Genomic DNA, 21834 nt, shown 5'->3' with positions numbered 1-21834 from the left:
CTACTAATTGCCCCCTCTACCAGCCTGGTCTTCTTCCTCCATTCATACCAGAAACCCTGTGTTTCTCCTGCCTCAGGGCCTTTGCATATGCTGTTCCTCCCGCCTGGAACACTCTCCCCCGTTCCCCCTAGAATCCCACTCCTTTTTCCTCCCCCTATTTAATCTCTGTCCATCCTTCAGATTTCACTTTAGGTGTCTGTACCTCCAAGTAGCCTTCCAGATTCCCCCAGCTGAATTACAGCCCCTTTAGAATGTTCCTGGTACCCCTGTGCTGCTCCACATGTCACACTGTGGTCTAATTGCCAGGTTACCATCTGCCTCCTGTGTCCACTGGTTTCTTGGCAAGGGCAGAGTGGGATCTGGGTTCAGTTCTACACCCACAGGCCCCACATCCCCAGAAAACGGGCTTAACTGGCCTAGGAGAAGGCAAAGTGCAGCTGCTGAGAATGTGGTGGAGAGAGGGAAAGAGCGAGGCAGGAGGGCTCGCAGGATCTAAATAATGCACCCAGACATTGAGCTTCTCTTAGAATTTGACTTTACATATTGATATGATTTGGCTGTGTCTCCACCCAAATCTCATCTTGAATTATAGCTCCCATAATCCCCGCATGTCATGGGAGGGACTCGGTGGGAGATAATTGAATCATGGGAGCAGGTTTTTCCCATGCTGTTCATGATAGTAAGTCTTACAAGATCTGATGGTTTAATATATGTCAGTTGTTCCCCTGCATGCACTTTCTTGCCTGTCGTCAGGTAAGACATGCCTCTGTTCCTCTTTCACCTTCCGCCATGATTGTGAAGCCTCCCCAGCCATATGGAACTGTGAGTTCATTAAACCTCCTTTCCTTTATAAATTACTCAGTCTCGGGTGTGTCTTTATTAGCAGCATGAGAACAGACTAATACATCTACATTTCCACAGTCCACTCCATTTAACGGTGTGCATAAAAGGATTGCTTTTGTTCATTCATTTGCTCAACAAATATTTATCGAGCATCTTCATTGTGCCCAGCAATAAAAGGAATGATAAACATCATAGAGGCACTAATCTCACTTCCATATACCTCAGTTCTCTCAATGAAAGCATTCACTGAGCCACCTCGATGTGCTTAGCATAAGCAGGAAACACAGAACTGTGAAAGGCACCTTTCTTTTCTTCAAGAAGATTATAGTCTAGATTTTTGAAGAGATCATCTTGTAAGAATGAATAGAAGCCAAAAACAAACCTCCAATATTCACCAAGGGCTCACAAAGAGCGAGGTGCTCTCCTAAGTGCTTATATCCATTGTCTTAGCCTTCTGCTCAGCCCCACCATGCACCCACACATTCATTCAACAGGTGTGCAGTAAATTTTCTGTGTGCCAAACATCGCTCTAGTTCCCAGAGGTTCAGCAATGACCAAGACAAAGTCTCTACTCTCACATAGATGACCTCTATAGAAGGAAACAACCAAAAAATAAATATACAATATAAAGTCAGGAAGTCATAAATGAGATAAAGAAAAATAAAGCATAAGGGGCTGTGATGTTGTGCAAAAACCTGAATGAAATAAGAGAGCCAACCACACAAGACAAACGTTCCAAGCAGAGGGAACAGCCAGCACAAAATTCTATCAGGTAGATTACTACCATTGCCAGTTCCCAGATAATGAAACTGGACTAACTCTAAGACTTAGAGAGATTAAGCAATTATCCAAGATCACATAGCTCAGAAGTGACAAAATTCAGATTTCAATCCAAGTCTGATTCCACAGCTCATGATTGTCATCACTGTGTGACATTTTCACTCTCACAAGAACCATATTAAGACTATGAATTTGCCTTTGCACACTGCACTAGCTATATCCTAAAGAAACTGATGCATATTTTTATTACCTCTTTCTCTGAATATTTCATAATTTCAGTGTGATTTCCCTTTGACCCAAGAGTTGCCTCAATGAGGTTTCAAATTTCCACAAATCAGAAGGGTTTTTTTGTCTTTCTCAAAGGAAACAAGGGTTAAGTCAAACTCAGTGGAGATGATTCACAGTATTTATGTTGCATTCTATAGTTTATAAAGCACATTTATTCTTCTTCTTCAAAACCCAATGAAATGAATTAGATGGGAAAATAGCCTTCTCATTTTACATACCTCACAAATGTAAATTCCTAACCCAAGAAGAGACAACTAGCAAGTGGCCAGAATAACTTCCCACTATACCTACTGCAGCTCCATAAAGGATCTACCATGTGGAATTTGATGCTAAACTCCTGAGATATCTAGGAGACGGTATCGTGTGGTAGTGAGCAGTGGCCTCTGAAGCCACCCTGAGGTCCAAATCCTCATATTCCTACTTAGAAGTTGTGAATGTCTTCATCTCTCTATGCCTCAGTTTCCTTAACTGTAAAATGGCCATACATAGTAGGACCTTCTTCATTAGACTGTTGGGAAGATTACCTGAGGACATGGTTTCCATCATTCCCAAAATGAAATACAAACACCTTACTATGCACAGGGCCTGTGCAAAGTCATAGGCAAGGCTGCAAGTGACCTGGCCCCTACCCACCTGTCTGCACGCTCCCTCTAGCTTCATTCCTCTGCCAGGCCTTCTTGGACTACTCTTAGCTTATTCCAGCCTCATAGCCTTCACCCTTGCCATGCCTTCTTCCTGGAACATTTTCCTCACAAATCTTCTCACGCCTTACTCCCTCACTGCATTCAGGTCCTTACTCAAATGCCTTTTCAGATGGCCTGACATCCCCCTTCCAGTATTTCTGTCCACTCCCCACAGCTATATTTGCCTTCACAGCACTTAGCACAACCTGCAAGTTACTTATTAGCTAATTTATGTATTGCCGGCCTTCCTTGCAGGTAGAAGAGTCCCATGAGGACTGGAATTTGGTTTATTTTATTCATTACTTTGTCCCCAATTCCTCCAGCAGCTAATAAATAAATAGCGGCTTTGTTAATACAAGCGTGGAGGGCACAGCACAGGGTAGAATGGGGAGAACTCTGGGCCCCTCATCTGCTACATCGCCTGAAGCAGCTCAACCTTTATATGACACATCAGATTTCATTGCAGAAGAATTTCACGGAATTTTTTCTTCTTTTTACATATGAAAAGTAATCATATGGATCAGACTACCAGCATCAGACTGACCTTGAGGCACTTGCTAAAAATACAGTCTCCCCAGTCCACACCTCTACCTCCTTGGACCCACAGAATTTCTGGGGGACTACCAGGAATCTGCATATCAACAAACACCCTGGGTAGTTCCTCAACAATCTAAAGTTTGAGTTCTACTTATCTAGAGGGCTCTTAGTCCTTATTGAATCCCAACATCAGGATTTGAGGTGTGTTGATTCTCTAGAACACTCCTTTTGGCACCACCTGGCCATTTTAGCCAACTTTTTTTTTTTTTTTTTCTTTGAGACAGAGTTTCACTCTGTCACCCAGACTGGAGTGCAGTGGCACAGGATCTCAGCTCACTGCAAACTCTGCCTCCCGAGTCCAAGCGTTTCTCCTGCCTCAGCCTCCCGAGTAGCTGGAACTACAGGTCTGCACCACCACGCCCAGCTAATTTTTGTATTTTTAGTAGAGACGGGGTTTCACCATGTTGGCCAGGCTGGTCTCAAACTCCTGACCTCAAGTGATCCACCTGTCTCGACCTCCCAAAGTGCTGGGATTACAGGTGTGAGCCACTGCGCCCGGCGTAACCTTTTCAAGAAACGAGATTCAATGCGCAGTGATGAGGCCATCCAGGTTTTCAACTGCGAACTCTCCCTTAGTGAATATCACTATGTGGGAAATCATCAAATAAAACTTGACTGAAACTGACTATAATCAACTTGATTGGATTGAAGGATGCAAAGTATTGTTCCTGCGTGTGTCTGTGAGGGTGCTGCCAATGGAGATAAACATTTGTGTCAGTGAACTAGGAGAGGTCGACCCACCTTCAGTCTGGGTGAGCACCATCGAATCAACCGTCTGCAGTTAGGATACAAGCAGGCAGAGGAACGTGGAAGGACTACACTGGCTGAGTCTTCCGGCCTCCATCTTTCTCCCGTGCTGGACGCTTCCTGCCTTCGAACATCGGACTCCAAATTCTTCAGCTTTTGGACTCTTGGACCTAAACTAGTGGTTTGCCAGGGGCTCTCGGGCCTTTGATCGCTGACTGAAGGCTGCACTGTGGGCTTCCCTATTTTTGAGGTTTTGGGACTCAGACTGGCTTTCTTGCTCCTCAGCTTGCAGACAGCCTACTGTGGCACTTCACCTTGTGATAGTGTGAGTCAATACTCCTCAATAAACTCCCTTTATATATACATCTATCCTATTAATCCTGTCCCTCTAGAGAACCCTGACTAACACACCGTCCCTCTGCACACGTGCATACCTCAAAGCCTCAAACAAACAATAATTGGCCCCCCCTAGGCGTCCCCAGTTTTGTTCATTCCTTCCTGGGAGAGCCACTTCACATAAAGTAGAAGTAAATAATTTAAAGTTCCATTCTTAATAACAACTGCAGGAGCTCTTGCTGCACTGTGAGACAACCAAGAGTGTGCCCCCATGGAGTAATTCCGTCCCTGGACTTCTGAGCCATCACGCCCAGGAACGACACCTGAGGTGACCCGCCCCTCTGGAGGTGACCCCCGTGTTTGGACCACACCCCCAGCCTGACACAGTTAATTGGATCAGAAGTAGACCATGTGACCCTGGTTGGACCAATCAGATTCTTTGTGCTAGATTGAGGTGGGAGGTGTTAGTTCAGGCTCAAATATCTGAAAACTCAGCAACTTCCTGGGCCCTGGAGCACAGATAGCGGTGTCAGAGTGAGAGGCATGATGTTGCCGGGAGTGTAGATATGAACATAAACATCTGGTTCCCTTGTTCCTGCTCTTGGGTTCCCTGTGGTGTGCAGATATTCTTAACTCTATTCTCCTTTTGTGTTTTACCTTCAATAAATCCATTCCCGAACAGACTCCAAAATACAAAGTCTCAGATATTTACACGTGAAAGATCCAACAGGGCCTGATAGTTTTTGTGACGCTGCGGACTTCCTTGAACCTTGGTTTCCCCATTTTCTGCAGCCATAATCACTTCTGAGTCCCCTCCCACCAACCTAGGGTTAATCAGGGAATCTTAAGAGTCTCAGAGTCCATAAAGACTCTATAATTTAGCCTTTTAATTTTTTTTTTTTTTTTTAAGACAGGGTCTCACTCTGTCACTCAGGGTGGAGTGCAATGGCACAATATCGGCTCACTGCAACCTCCACCTCCTAGGCTCAAGCAATTCTCCTGACTTGGCTTCACAAGTAGTTGGGACTGCAGGCATCCGCCACAACCACCTGGCTAATTTTTGTATTTTTAGTAAAGACGGGGTTTCACCATGTTGGTCAGGCTGATCTCGAACTCCTGACCTCAAGTGATCCGCCCGCCTCAGCCTCCCAAACTGCTGGGATTACAGGCATTAGCCACCGCACATGACCAGCCCTTTAATTTTGTAGATTACAAACCGAGGCATGGATATAGGATGTAGTTTGCTCAAGGCCACACAGCAATTGAAATAGTAAGGCTAGAAGAGGAACCCAAGTCTCCTGGCTTTTAATGCAGAGCTGCTGCTAGACCTTAGGGAAATGCAAAGGATGGTTCCTTCTTCCTTTCATCCCTTTATCAATCTCCTCCTTTTCTTCTTTTTTTTTTTTTAATTATAGATGTTTCTAGGAGAGCGAATATGAAGGCAAGGGGAGGAATATAGTGCTTCAGAGGTCAAACTCTTGGATAAAGAGAAACTTGGTGCAAATCCTATTCCCTATCTGATCTTGAGAAAAGAACTCAACTTTTCTGTGCCTCAGTTTCCTCATCTGCAAAATGTTGAAAATATTGACTTCAGAGGGGCTGCTGTGAGGATGGAATGAGACAGTGAACAATACCTGGCAGTATTGAATAAATTCTTAAAACAGTAGCTGTTATTGTTGTTGATAATAATGTCGTTATTAGCCATGCAGACAAAAGAACTCAATGAAAATTAGGTCATACCTAAAAGAAGTGAGGCTGCAGGCAAGTGAGGACTTAATAAAGCATGAAAGTCAGAGTTACCTCCCAGCCACTGTCCTCCCTCTGACATACAGTCAATTCAGTTATGGGAGGCAAAGTAAGTTTTAATTCCAGGGAAAATTCACGAAGCCACCCACCCAGCAAGTTTCTGGGGCATTTATCCATGTTTGCCAGGAAACACAAATAGAATCATTGAAAGAGCCATAAACTCAAGGAAAATAAAAAGATGGAGAAATGTTCATGAACAAAGATATGAATCACAACTAGCCATAAGAGAAAAGCTGGCATCAACCAAAATGTCTGTCAACCGGAGAGTAGTTATATAAATCCAGACATGACTGCTCAATGAAATATTACACACACATTAAAAATGTTGTTCATGGCCAGGCTCTCACCTGTAATCCCAGCACTTTGGGAGGCCAAGGCAGGTGGATCATTTCAGCCCAGCATTTCAAGACCAGCCTGGGCAACATAGTGAAACTCCATCTCTACGAAAAATACCAAAAAAAAAAAAAAAAAAAAGCTAGCTGGACATGGTGCATGCCTGTAGTCCCAGCTAGTTGGGAGACTGAAGTAGAAGGATTGCTTAAGTCCAGGAGGTCAAGGCTGCAGTGAGCTATGATCACGACACTGCACTTTAGCCTGGGCAACAGAGGGAGACCCTGTCTCAAAAAAAAAAAAAAAAAGTTGTCATGGCCAGGCATGGTGGCTCATGCCTGTAATCCCAACACTTTGGCAGGCCGACGTGGGAGAATTGCTCAAGCCCAGGAGTTGGAGGCTACAGTGAGCTACAATTGCACCACTGCACTCCAGCCTGGGTAGCAGAGTGAGACCCTATCTCTAAAAAATCATCATCATCATAATGTTCATGAAGACAGGCAAGACACAGAGACATGCTTAGGAAGAAATGTAAAAAGGATACAAAACTATTGTGCACAGTATGAACAGTCATGATTTGTGAAATTATGTATCAAAAAAAGACAAAGAAAATTGCACCAAAATGTTCACATTGGTTCTTTGGATGATGGAATTGTGGATAGTGTTCACTTATCGTTTTTTTATTTTTTTTTCCAAATTGTTTAATGAGTTTGCCCTGTTCATAACAAGAAAAAAATACATGTTAAAATTTAAACATTTGTTGGTAGGTGTGTGAAGGAATCTTAGATCTGGGAAATACATTAGAGGTCATCTGGTCCAAAACATCTTATTCAACGGAAAAAGAAACTAAGCCCAGAGAAGTTGAATAACTTTCACAAGGTCACATAGCTGGTGAGCAGCAAAAGTGGGACTGAACCCAGGTGTCTTCAGTGTCAGTTCAGCTTTGGTTCAAGCACAACAGATTACTAACCTATGCATAGTATAGAGGGAAGGAAAACCAAACAGAAAGGGACATGGAAAAGAAAGAGGGAAAGAAGGAAGGAAGGGAAAGTGGGAGGGAGAGAAGGAAAATCCTAAAACACTTCCCAAGCTACCTACTTCTTTTCCCCCCAAATATTTTGAGTCATTTGTGGACCTGCTCATTTCCATAAAGGCTGAATAATCTTAATTTTGTCAAGATTCTTAATATGGTTTGGCTGTGTCCCCACCCAAATCTTAAATTATAGCTCCCGTAATTCCCACATCATGGGAGGGACCCAGTGGGAGGTAATTGAATCACGGGGGCAGGTCTTTCCCATGCTTTTCTCATGATGGTGAATAAGCCTCACGAGATCTGATGGTTTTATAAAGGGGAGTTCGCTTGCATATGCTCTCTCTCTGGCCTGCCACCATGTAAGACGTCCCTTGCTCTTCCACCATGATTGTGAGGCCTCTCCAGTCATGCGGAACTGTGAGTCAATTAAATCTCTTTCCTTTATAAATTACCCAGTCTCAGGTACGTCTTTATTAGCAGCATGAGAACAGACTAATACAACTCTGCCAAACATTCTTCCTCACTAATATTCCCCCAAGGTAAGAAAACTTGCAGGAAGTAACCAAGGAACAATTTTTGCCTTCTAATTTAATTACCACAGCGCTTGTCTATTAGAGCACTCACCAAGAACTTGGATTTAAATGTTCCCCGCAAAGCCAGTGTGGAATGCAGTGGACTCGGTATCAAGAAAAGTTAATTTTGAATGTCAGTGTAATTCCTACAGGAAAACACTCTTCTATAATTTACCTTCCCAATTCATTAGTGCTTTGACAGTGTAGGGATTTGATATTTTAGTCACATCTTGCAAACTAATCTGCACAAATTCGTTCATAAAAAGACTATCTTGACTAAACTACATTAAAGTGCAAACCAGCTAACTTCCCCACCTCGCCCCCGCCCTCAAATACTGTATACAAAAGACAAGACAAAAGTGTCTGCTAAGTCCTTGGTTAAAAATGGCCTCACCTGGAAAGAACGCTTTCATAGTCATGCCCTTTTAAGAAGGGTGTGGGAGATGGGAAAGACAGGGGGTAGGGAGATGTAGAAAGACAGAGATAAAGAGAAAGAGAGCATTTTATGTTAAATCCAGGGAGATGTGGAGAGAGAGGCAGAGAACAGAGACAAAATGATTGAGACAGACACAAAGAGGCAAAGAGATAAAAACAGTGAATGAGAGACAGACAGGAAGACAAAGAAACTGACAGAGAGAGAAAGATAGAGATAGAAATAGACAGTGTATCTGTTTTTGCTCCTCTCTCTATAGCACCAGGACAGCCCTTAGCCTATAGTTGAGGCTTCTTGTGTATGTGTTTACTTAATCAGCTAATTAATGAGTCAGTGAAACAGTGAATGAAATAGCTGGAAATATGTCAAAATCGAGTTTAGAAATACGAAGATGGGGGAATGTCATAAGAAACAACTTGGCCAGTTATGATGGTGCACGCCTATGGTCCCAGCTACTCAGGAGGCTGAGGCAGGAGGATGGCTTGAGCCCGAGAGGTTAAGGCTGCAGTGAGCCATGATCACACCACTGCACTAGAGCCTGGGTGACAGAGTGAAACTATGTCTCCAAAAAAATTAAAAAGAAGAAATAAAAGAAACAGGTAAGGGAGTTGGCAGTAGTTGTCTCTAGGGATGGACCAGGAACAGAGGAACAGAAACTAATATTTTGTTATAAATATGTTATAATCTGACTTTTAAACTATGTACTTGTATGACTTTGATGCAATACAGCTAATCTTTTAAACAAGATCATAAAAATTAAATGTAATGGCTGTACCAGAATTTTTTTTAATACAAGAAGAAAGATGAAAAGGAGCAAGAGGAGTTTTCCAAATGGTGAGAATTTGGGAAGAGAAGGTTCATGAAGTTCAAATGATACGGGTGCCCACATTTTAATTCTGCGAAAAGTAATCCCTGGGATACTTTGTTCTGAAATGTCTGTCTGAGCCGTGCTTTGGGTGAAGCCAGCTCTGCAGCTATGGTCACTATGGGATTCAGAATCGGGCTCAAGCCAAAAGCAACCAATCAGGGCATGAGGGGGAGACCACAGATGAAACTCTACCCAATGGAAGTACAACCTATTTGACAGTGGTAAACCCAGCCAATCAGATCCTCTCTTGGAAAGTATAAATACCAGGGCAGGCATTCCTGCTGCCCTTGAGACACCATGGGATTGGGGGAGACGGTCTATGAATGTCTTGAAATTGTATACAAAAAAAGTATGTGCTGTAGTTTCCTAGGCACGACAGATAGCTTTAATCAGATTTTCAGAGGAATCTATCATTAAGAAAGAGGAAGAACTAGTAAAATAATAAAATGTTTTAACATTTTTTAATTGGAAGACTTCATGTAAAAAAACCTAGATTTCCAACTTCCCAAAACATACAGTAACATTGAACCTGTCATTTTTCATGGTAATGATTGCCCAGAACTGAGTTGCTGCTGCTCCTATAGATGGAGCATGTGTTCCCAACTCACTATATTCCCACCACTCTTGTGTTTTCTGGCTCTGCCTGCTTCAGTTGTTGACATTTCATGCTCGGACCCTGTAAGCAGCTGACTTTGCAACTCCCAGCTGTCAGAAAGTGGCTAGTTCAGACTAAAATGTAAGTGGTTGCTATGTTCACATTTTTGCAACAGGAGTTTATTGAATCCATCAATCCCTAATGAAGTTCATAGGGCACGTCATTGAGTCCTTCTCAGGTCATGTTTTGGTTCAGGTAGAACCAAAATGACAGAAATCTAGTTCTGGCCATTCTGCCTCCTAAAGATTTATAATCTTCTGTAGATCTTCCCAGATTTCTCTCCATTCTGTTTTTGTTGTTTTGGTTTGGGTTGGTTTCTTAGGAAGTTTTTTGTTTTGTTTTGTTGCTTTTTGAAGACTCATTATTAGTTGCTGGAATTATAGGTTTGCCCCTCAAAAGATTCTGGCCCCCTAGCAAAAGGTGAAGTCAGTAGCACCCTTTGATTGACTCATACTCTTGAAAGCTTGTTTTCTTTCCTGGCTCTGAGGTAACAGTCACAGCCAGCCACTATTGCTGGGGTCATGCTGCGAGAAACCCTGTTACCTTTGCATAATAAAAAGCTGCACTGTTTGAAATTGTCTCATGCTGGGCCCATTTTTCTAGCTGCTTGACACCCACATAGGGACAAAACGACTTTGAATTCAGGGGTGGCAGCGAGGAAAACAAAGGGGTCCTATGTCAGAGTCTGTGCTGCTCTTTATCCTACAAGCTTGAGAACAGTGACTTCCATTATAACTCAGAGGGGAAGAGAGATTTCTTGCCTGAGGCAGGTGTCTAAGAGACTGAACCTCTACTTTACTTGAGTTAATTACATTTGATTCAGTACTTCCTGAATATCATGATGTGAAATACAGTATGTGTGACATGTGGGAATATAAGAATGAGGAAGACAGAGCTATGGCTCCCAAAAAACTTGAAGACTAGGCCAGGCACAGTGGCTCACACCTGTAAGTTTAGCACTTTGGGAGGTTGAGGCAAGAGGATTGCTTAAGCCCAGGAGTTCAAGACCAACCTGGCCAACAAAGTGAGGCCCCATCTCTACAAAAAAAAAAAAAAAAAAAAATCAAAAAATTAGCTGAGCATGATGGTGTCAGAGGCATTTGAACCAGAGCAACTTCATCTTGAATAGGGGCTGGGTAAAATAAGGCTGAGACCTACTGAGCTGCATTCCCAGAAGGTTAGGCATTCTAAGTCACAGGATGAGATAGGAGGTCGGCACAAGATACAGGGCAAAAAGACTTTGCTGATGAAACAGCATACGGTAAAGAAGCCAGTCAAAACCCACCAAAACCAAGATGGCGACCAAAGTGACCTCCGATCATCCTCACTGCTCATTATATGCTAATTACAATGCATTAGCATGCTAAGAGACACACTCACCAGCAGCATGACAGTGACAAATGCCATGGCAACATCAGGAAGTTACCCTACCTGGTCTAAAAAGGGGAGGAACCCTCAGTTCTAGAAATTGCCTACCGCTTTCCTAGAAAATTCGTGAATAATCTGCCCCTTGTTTACCATAGAATCAAGAAGTAGCAGTAAGTACAAGCAGGTGAGCAGCCCATGCTGCTGTTCTGCCCATGGAGTAGCCATTCTTTGTTCCTTTATTTTCTTAAAAAACTGCTTTCACTTTACTCTATGGACTCGCCCCAAATTCTTTTTAGCGTGAGATCCAAGGACTCTCTCTTGGGATCTGGATCGGAATCCCTTTCTGGTAACAGTGGCACATGCCTGTGTTACTAGCTTCCCAGGAGGCTGAGGCAGAAGGATAGCTTGAGCCCAGGAGGTCGAGGCTGCAATGAGCCATTTTCATGCCACTGCACTCCAGCCTGGGGGACAAAGAGAGAGATTGTATTTAAAAAAAAAAAAAAAAAAGGAAAATCTATTGAAAAAAATACAGTAAGTTAAAAAAAAAAAAAAAAAGTTTTACAAGAGGGAATAGCTCAGGGCCCCAGGGCCCTGATAAGAGTAAGACCAGTGTGAACACTGTCATTTTTTTGTATAGCCACACCTTCCAAAATAAACTTCTTCCCTTCACCAAAATTCTTCCCTGCACTAAATTATGTGGGGCCAGATCTGAGCTTCAGGGGTGTGAAAATAAGAACTCAGGGCTGGCTGCAGTGACTCATGCCTGTAATCCCAGCACTTTGGGAGGCCAAGGCAGGCAGATAACCCGAGGTTAGGAGTTTGAGACCAGCCTGGCCATCATGGCAAAACCCTGTCTCTACTAAAAATACAAAAATTAAGGCCGGGTGAGGTGGCTCACGCTTGTAATCCCAGCACTTTGGGAGGCCGAGGCAGGTGGATCACCTGAGGTCAGGAGTTTGAGACCAGCCTGGCCAACATGGTGAAATCCCATCTCTACTAAAATATACAAAAATTAGCCAGGTGTGGTGGTGCATGCCTGTAGTCCCAGCTACTCAGGAGGCTGAGACAATAAATTGGACAGTCTGGCCACACAGGGTCTGCGATTCTGCCTGGCAGCCGTTAAATCTCCCTAGTGGGGCTCCTGGTGACCCCCACAGCTCATCTGCTCAGCACAGCACGGTGGTTAAGAGCCAGGACTCTGGAGCCACCTGCCTGGAGTCCCACCCTGACTTGGCACTTGCTACTCATGTGATCTTGGGTAAGCGACTTTCACCTTGCCTACCTGTTTCCCTATCTGTAAAATCACAGTCATCACAAGTAGCAAGTTCAGGGGGCGTGGTGAGGATTCAATGAATGAATAACTATAGACAGCGCCTGGTGCATAGTTGAAATCAGGTAAGAGTTGGACCCATTGTGCATCTGCCTGGCCCCATGTGCATCCCAGTTTGCAACCCCTGGTTTAGGAGGTGAAATAAAAAGGATATATTGTCGGGATGGGGTTTGGGTAGGGGGCGGAGATGCCCTCTGATTAACTACAGAAACCCTGATCCAGGGAACGTGCTATGACCTGGAGTGGGAGTGAGGATGCAGGTAAAAATCAGACACACTGTGACTCTAGTGCCCAGATTTCAGCACTTTCTGAGTTTCCCGTCTTCCTACCCCTTCGAAAGATCCTTGACCAAAACCCGATGCGGGGTCCCAGCCGGCTCCAGGAGATGCACACATCCACCCTGGGTAAAGGCGCACATCACGGGTGGGTAAAGGCGCACATCCGACACCCCGTGGCTACCGGAGAGGAGCTACCTCGCCACAGCCACCCCGCGACCACCTGTTTCCCTCTCGGAGACTCGCAGGAGTAGCCACGTTGGGGGCCCCTGCCGGGACCCGCCCCTCAAAATCCCAAAGGATAGCGCGGGTCCCGCGCCGTCTCCCCGCCCCCAAGTCCCTCGTCGCCCCACCCCCGGTTCTAGCGCATCCTCCCGCTCCAGCAGCCCCATTCCGGGAGGCAGCGTCCCGCGTCCCCGCCGCGCCCCCACGGGACCCCCCACGGCCCCCTAAGCCAGCACGTGCTGCAGCTCGGGAGGGCAGGACCTGGTGGCCCTCAGCCCCCGCTCGCCTTACCCGCCTGCAGCGTTGGTGGGCCCGTCCCTCCGCCGCCTCCAGTGGTGTCGCCTCTTCCACCGCTGCCACCACCGCGGCAAAGCCACCAGCGCGTGACCCTCGAGCACCAACACCACCCCCCGCCAGGCTCTGCCCTTAAATGTGGGAACAACCGACGATCCTCATCCCCCCACTAGAGGGAAGCTCAGAAAGGGTTAACAAGCCAAGATCAAGGGTTAGGAACACCACTGCCACCTTCCTCCACCAACCCTCTACCTTCTCCATCACCCCCTCTCCCTCTTCTTCCTCCTTCTCCCTCCTCCACCTTCATTACCCCTTCTCCCTCCTCCACCACCCCCTCCCTCCTCCACCACCCCCTCCCTCCTCCATCTTCATCACTCCCTCTCCCACCCCCTCTCCCTCCTCCACCACCCCCTCTCCCTCCTCCACCACCCCCTCTCCCTCCTCCACCACTCCCCTCCCTCCTCCATCTTCATCATTCCCTCTCCCACCCTCTCGCCCTCCCCCACCACCCCTTCTCCCTCCTCCACCTTCATCACCCCCTCTCCCTCCTCCACCTTCATCAGCCCCTTCTCCCTCCTCCACCACCCCCTCTCCCTCCTCCACCACCCCCCTCTCCCTCCTCCACCCCCTCTCCCTCCTCCACCAACCCCTCTCTCTCCTCCACCTTCATCACCCCTTCTCCCTCCTCCACCACCCCTTCTCCCTACCCCACCACCCTTTCTCCCTCCTCCACCTTCATCACTCCCTTTCCCCCCTCCCTCCTCCACCTTCATCACTCCCTCTCCCTCCTCCACCACCCCCTCTCCCTGCTCTACCTTCATTACTCCCTCTTCCTCTTCCACCACCTCCTCTCCCTCCTCCACCTCCCACTCTCCTCTTCCTCTCTCTCCCTCCTCCATGCCTCCTTCCTCCACCACCCCTTCCCTCCTCAACCACCTCTTCTTCCTCCTCCATCACCCCCTCTTTCTTCTCCACTACTCCCACCCCCTCCTTCCTCCACCTCCACTACCCTCTCCCTCTTCCACGCCCCCTCCCTCCTCCACCCCATCCCTCTTCTACCTCCACCACCCCCTTCCTCCTCCTCCCCTTTCCCTCTTCCACCACCCCTCTCCCTCCCCCATCACACCTCTCCCTCCCCACCACACCTCTCCCTCCCCTACCACCCATCTGTCTCCCCCACCACCTCTCCCTCCTCCACCACCCCTCCCCCCACCCCCTCTCCCTCCTCCACCACCCCTTTCCCTCTCCCTCCTTCACCACCCCTTTCCCTCCCCCACCACCCCTCTCCCTCCCCCACCACCCCTCTCCCTCCCTCACCACCCCTCTCCCACCTCCACCACCCCTTCTACAGTTGGGTTTCTCTAAGGGTACAGGCAGAATCCCTTCACATGCCCCTCCCTCCCCCTCAATCATTCCCTCATTTTACTGTTCCCCAAATCACAGAGGCCGTTGCCCCCTGGGGCATTTGCCCTTGCTGTTCCTATACTGGGAACACTTGCCCCCTCTTCTAAGGATCCTCAAAGGAAAATTGAGGGGAGTGGAGGGCCTCAGGGAGTCAGCCAACCAAAGTCCCTCCTTAGCTAGTCTCTGATGGAACTGCTGACCCCAATGTGCAGGGTTTTCATTGAGTGGCTCAGTGCCTAACCTGGACTTTCAGCTCATTTATGAAACTTTCATTTGTGACCCAAATGAAAACGAGTAGTTGTTGGACGTATTCACAAATTAGCTCAAGTAAAGTGCTAGGGAGAGTGTCTGGCACACAGTTGGCACTCCATAATGTTAGTTATTATCTTGTACCTGCATTTGACATGATAGCCATTCCAAGGATGAAATGGAGCAGAACATCTTTCCAGGGCTGAAATCATCTCATTCTCTGCCTCCTTAAGGCAACTGATGCAACCCAGAGGATTGTGGCCAAATGTGGCCTGCAGAACATATTCTGTTTGGTTTCATTGGTGTTCTAGAAAAATGTGACTTCATTGCCAATACTTAAAAACAGAGATCAGACCAGGCATGGTGGCTCATGCCTTTCATCACAGCTCTTTGAGAGGCCAAGGAGGGAAGATTGCTTGAGGCCAGAAGTTCAAAACCAGCCTGGGCAACATAGTAGTGCTGTCTATAAAACCTATGTCTACAAAAAAATTTTTTAACTTAGCCTGGAGGCTGAGGCTCAGAAAGTTCTAGTTAACTCTCCATGGTCACACAGCTAATAAACAAAGGAACTAAAAGTTGAACAGTCTTTGTAACCCAATAACCTTAGCATATTAAGGGAAAGTAGAAAGGGGAGGCCAGGGGTGGTGGTTCACACTTGTAATCCCAGCACTTTGGGAGGCCAAGGTAGGAGGATCACCTGAATCTGGGAGCTCAAGACTGGCCTGGGTAACATTGCGAAATCCCACTTCTACAAACATTACAAAAGTTAGGCGGGGGTGGTGGCATGCACCTGTGGTCCTGGCTACTCAGGAGGCTGAAGTGAGAGGATCGCTTGAGCCCGGGAGATAGATGTTGCAGTGAGCCAAAATCGCTCCACTGCACTGCAGCCTGGCCAACAGAGTGAGACCCTGTCAAAAGAAAGAAAAAGAAAGAAGGGAAGGGAAGGGAAAGAGGAAGGAAGGAAGGAGAGAGGGAGAGGGAGAGGGAGGGAGAGAGAGAGAGAGAAGAGAGAAGAGAAGAGAAAAAAAGTGGTTTACACCAAGCCTTTTTTTTAAAGGAACGCTTTTATTAATAGCACACTTTGAATGCCAATTTGTTGGGATTGTTTAACAAGATTTAAAATTTTAGCTTCATCTAAATTGGCAGTGCCCACTCCCACACGCACTCCACCTCCTTATTTTTCTCATTTAAGCATTTTGAAAAATTCTAAAGGTTTGACTAAAACTGAAAATGCTTCTTATTTCATCCATCCCTAGTTACTGGCAACCGGAGGTGTCCTTTCTGTTTCTCTCTTTTTTTTTTTTCTTCAGCTTCTTTATTTATATTTTACTCTTTGTAGTTTGTAAATTCCCGCTTACCAGCTGCTTGCAACATCAAAATGGCTTTACTGTTAGATTTCCAATTAGGGTTATGCAGTCTTTTGGCTCCATAAACACACACATAAGAAGAAATGTGTGTATGTGCACACACACATCTATATGCTCACACTCCCACTCCTAATGGGTTTGTTTTTTTGTTTTGTTTTGTTTTGTTTTTGGAGATAGGATTTCACTCTGTTGCCCAGGCTGGAGTACAGTAGTGCAGTCTTGGCTCACTGCAACCTCAGCCTCCCAGGCTCAAGCCATCCTCCCGTCTTAGCCTCCCAAGTAGCTGGGACCACAGGCTCACAGCCACCATGCCTGGCTAATTTTTGTATTATTTGTAGAGACAGGGTTTTGCCACGTTTTGCATACTGGTCTCAACTCCTGCTAATAGGTTCTCGATGTCTCTCTGCGTCTCATTTCCCAAAATGTATTTAAAGATCTTAAATTCAAACAACAAAGTCACTGACAGTTTTTAAGGAGCAATTTTTAATGAGTATAATTATACCTTTCATGGGAAATTTTTGGAAAAGTTTGGTTGCAACAGTTAGTCATAAATATGATTCTACATTATAGCTGATTTTTATTTTATTTGTACTTATTTATATTTAGAGACAAGATCTCACTGTGTTGCCCAGGCTGGAGTGCAGTGGCAAGATCATAGCTCACTGCAGCCTTGACCTCCTGGGCTCAAGTGATCCTCCTACCTCAGCCTCCTGAGTAATTGGGACTACAGGTGTGTGCCACTACACCAAGCTATTTGTTTGCTTGTTTGTTTGTTCGGTTTTTTCTTCTTCTTCTTTTTTTTTTTTTTTTTTTGTAGAGGTGGAGCCTGGATATGCTGCCCAGACTCTTGGCCTCAAATGTGGCTCCCATATTGGCCTCTCAAATCAATGGGATTACAGGTGTGAGTCACTATGCCCAGCCAATTTTTCATTTTTAATGCTATTCTGGTTATATTTTCTTAAATAATTTTTGCCTTTTAAAGATATGATGGATGACCAGGCACGGTGGCTCACGCCTGTAATTTCAGCACTTTGGGAGGCCAAGGCAGGCAGATCACTTGAGGTCAGGAGTTCAAGACCAGCCTGGCCAACATGGCAAAACCCCATCTCTACTGAAAATACAAAAATTAGCCAGGCATGGTGGCGCATGCCTGTAGTACCAGCTATTCAGGAGGCTGAGGCAGGAGAACTGCCTAAATCCAGGAGGTGGAGGCGAGATTGTGCCACTGCACTCCAGCCTGGGTGACAGAGTGAGGCTCCATCTCAAAAAAAAAAAAAGATATAAAATATTTACAGATGAAATGCTGTTACATCTGAGATTTGACAATAAGGTGGCCAGAATCATACCACAAAGATCAATTGGCAAATGCTTTACCTAAAAAGGCTTTGACCTGCTGTATCAGCTAAGATCCTTCCAACTGAGAGTGAATATAACACAGTAAACTTTAAACTGGGGAGAAGAAAAGAACTTATTGAATTGTATAACTGAATGAGGAAGGGGTTGAGCTAACTTTAGGTACCTGATATTCCTCCATTGCTGCTTGGCTCTTCTGTCTGCATATTGTCACCTAATGGGGACAAGCTGGCCACCAGCAGCCCCAGGCCACATTTTCTCAGATTCAAGTCCAGCTTCAGAAGGGAGCAGTCTTCTGGTGACTCCTGCCAGCATTCCTGAAATTCACTCTAATTGGCCAGTTTTCATCTAATGCCCATTCCTGAGTCAATTAGTGTGGCTAGTGGAATGGGAAGCACTGGATTGGCTTAGCCTGGGACACGTGGAGAGGAAGGGGAATTGACGATGGGTCTGTTTCTCTGCTGAGGACACCTGCGTTGCCAGCAAGAGAAAACTAATACAGCCTGCACCTGACATAGAATTTTTCAGAAAGTCCCACTACAAGGTGAATTACGGGTGTCTGACATATAATAGGATACGTTAGAAATATATGCAATAATTCATTAGACATCTATAGTGAGGGGAGTGCAGATCAAGTTCTGAAGTCAGACCAGCCCGGGTTCAAATCCTAGCTCTACCACTTGACCCTGGGAAAACAACTCTCTTGAAGCCTCAGTTTAATACTAACCCCTGTTTCCTCACCTGGGAAAGGGGGTTAATAACGGCACTCACGACCAGGTGTGGTGGTTCACGCCTGTAATCCCAGCACTTTGGGAGGCTGAGACGGGCAGATCACCTGAGGTCAGGAGGTCAAGACCAGCCTGACCACATGGCGAAACCCCATCGCTACTAAAGATACAAAAATTAGTCGGGCATGGTGGCACATGCCTTTAATCCCAGCTACTCAGGAGGCTGAGACACAAGAATCGCTTCAACCCGGGAGGTGAAGGTTGCAGTGAGTGGAGATCACGCCATGGCACTCCAGCCTGGGTGACAGAGTGAGATTCCAGCTCAAAAAACAAACAAAAACAAACAAACAAATAATGGCACTCACCTCCTACAGTTGCTGTGAGCTTTCAATAAGGTAATAAATACATGATGCCAGGCGAAGTGATTCATACCTGTAATCCCAGCAACTCAGGAGGCAGAGGCAGGAGAATTGCTTGAACCCAGGAGTTTGAGAACAGCCTGGGCAACATAGCAAACCCCCATCTCTCCTGGGTTCAAGCCATTCTCCTGCCTCAGCCTCCTGAGTAGCTGGGATTACAGGTGCCTGCCACCATGCCCAGATAAGTTTTGTACTTTTAGTAGAGATGGGATTTCACCATGTTGGCCAGGCTGGTCTTGAACTCCTGACCTCAGGTGATCTGCCCATCTCAGCCTCCCAAAGTGCTGGGATTACAGGCATGGGCCACCACACCTGGACAGAATAAAATTTTAAAAAAGACAATATGTGGGAAGTCCCTGGTGTATAGTAACCCTCAGTAAGTGGCAGATGTTGTTGTTTATGACTATTACCAGAAACGGGGCCCTAACAGATCATTATGGCAATGATGATCCTAAACAGTGAAAAACTTAACATGATTCTGGCTTTGAAAGCAAAAAATAGAAACTAGGCTTAGGACAACCTGTTGAGACATTTCTGCCAGGGCTATTTTTATTCTCCAAAATGTGATGTTGGAAAGAAACTCACATTTGTATGTGCCAGGTAGCAACATATTTAATCTGACTTCCAAGCAGTGGATATTTTCATTCGCACTTTTTTGGATGAGAAAATTGAGACTGAAAGATGAGGTGGAGATGGAGGATTATAGCATTATCTTTGTGACAGAAGTGGTAACATACATCAGTATCATACCCTTAATGCTTGAAGATCTGTAATAAGTAGCCAAGGAAGGAAGCAGATAGCACAGGGTAAACTGAAGAAAGCAAATGAATTATCTATTTACACAGTGTGGCAGAATTAATGGAACCAACAAGGGTGACAAGGTACACAGGGCCTAGCTACCATGAGAGCTGTGACCACCCCTAGGCAGACGGAAGAAGACTCAGAGTCACTATGGGAGAAGAGTATGAATGGGGACCAGTATGGCAGGATTTCCTAATTTTTTCAAGTGTAAATCCAATTTATTTATTTATTTATCTATTTATTTATGAGACAGAGTCTCACTTTGTCGCCCAGGCTGGAGTATAGCCATGCAATCATAGCTCACTGAAGCCCTGACCTCCCAGGCTCAAGCGATCCTCCCACAACAGCCTCCCAAGTAGGCAGGACCACAGGCAAGGAGCATTACACCTGGCTACATTTTTTTTTTTGAGAGGGGGTTGTCTCACTGTGTTGCTCAGGCTGGTCTCGAACTCCTGGGCTCAAACGATCCTCCTGCCTCAGCCTCCCAAAGTGCTGAGGTTACAGGCGTGAGCCACCATGCCCGGCCAGCTTTTTTAGATAAAATCTCCAAGTATATAAATGTTAACAATTGATTTCAAAGAATTTTAAACACGGTGGAGGCATCCTCCAAAATGAAATACATATCCAGACAGTTGCAGATAGTTTATGACCTCTGCTCTAGACTTTTAGGGCACCCTGTGTGTCCACTCCTTTTGAGGTTGGTAGATGTATTTACTTCTCTTGCTTGATTGCTTTTCTCTTTCTTCCTTGGTCCCTTGGATTCCTTTGGTCCTCTCCAGGGAGACAATGTGGGTTGTCAGTCATTCAGTTCTGTCCATTTGCTCTACAGAGTGGGATGGATGGGTAGGCAGAGGAGGAAGGGAGCACTTTGGTGATCATAAAATGGAGAAGTGGGGAGTAAAAGGTCCTCACTAGGGTCTCACTTCAAGCTTGAGCATCTATAAGGTGCTACTCAAAGTGTGTTCTCTGTATTTTTTTTTAATTAATTTTGGAGACAGGGTCTTATTGCCCAGGCTGGAGTGCAGTGGCTCCATGATTGCTCACTACTATCCTGACTTCCTGGGCTCAAGTGATTCTCCCACCTCAGCCTCTCGAGTAACTGGGACTACAGGCAAGTACCACCACCACGCCTGGCTAATTTTTTGTGGAGCTCAGGGTAGGTCTCAATGTGTTGCCCAGGCTGGTCTCAAACTCCAGGCATCAAACAATCCTCCCACCCTGGCCTCCCAGAACCCTGGGATTACAGGCATGAGCCACCACGCCTGGCCAAAGTGTGGTCTATAGACTAGTAGCATTGGCATCACCTGGAAGCTGTCTAGAAATTCAGATTCTCACAACCCACTCCACACTTACTGTATTAGTCCGTTTTCACACTGCTATAAAGAACTCCCTGAGACTAGGTAATTTATAAAGATTTAATGGACTCACAGTTCCACATGGCTGAGGAGGCCTCAGGAAACTTACAATCATTGCAGAAGGCAAAGGGGAAGCAAGGCACATCTTATATGGTGGCAGGACAGAAAGAGTGAGGTGGGGAACTGCCACACAGTTTTAAACCATCAGATCTCATGAGAACTCACTCACTATCACAAGAACAGCATAGGGAAACCTCCCCCAAGAGCCAATCACCTCCCACAAGGTCCCTCCCCTGACACGTGGGGATTGCAATTTGACACGAGATTTGGGTGGTGATACAGAGCCAAAGCATATCACCCACTAATGCAGAAACTCTGGGAGTGGTGCCCTCAGGGAATCTGTATTTGAACAAGTCCTCCAGGTGATTCAGATTCAAACACTTCAGTACTGAAGTTTGAGGTTAGATGACTCCTGAATGTTTTATGCTAACATAATTTATGTCTCTTTTTCCACCTTCAGTTACATTTGTCCCAGTCTGTTATCCTGGCCAGACCCCAGAAACAAGAGGAGACTAAGAACCCCTGGCATCACATTGAGAACCTTGAATAGCTCTACCCACTGCCTTTGGAATACATAATCTTATAATTCCATAATGAGCAAATAGCCCAATTAAAATGTGGGCAAAATATTTGAA

The 21834-nt window shown here is 45.8% G+C and overlaps 1 protein-coding gene across 25 annotated transcripts in view; it reads right to left on the bottom strand.

Annotated features, from left to right (window-relative positions):
* The window catches only part of RPH3A (rabphilin 3A), a 334954-nt gene extending 321410 nt beyond the window's left edge, over window positions 1–13544 (bottom strand). For all 25 annotated transcript variants that reach the window (XM_077955194.1, XM_077955204.1, XM_077955172.1 and 22 more), the window contains exon 1: window positions 13461–13544. The gene's annotated coding sequence lies outside the window, so the exon portion shown is untranslated. The remainder of the gene's footprint in view (window positions 1–13460) is intronic.
* Between the last annotated feature and the right edge of the window lie 8290 nt (window positions 13545–21834).

Source organism: Macaca mulatta, chromosome 11 (assembly GCF_049350105.2).
Source record: "Macaca mulatta isolate MMU2019108-1 chromosome 11, T2T-MMU8v2.0, whole genome shotgun sequence".
Taxonomy (NCBI): domain Eukaryota; kingdom Metazoa; phylum Chordata; class Mammalia; order Primates; family Cercopithecidae; genus Macaca; species Macaca mulatta.
This window is presented reverse-complemented; position numbering and strand designations above follow the sequence as displayed.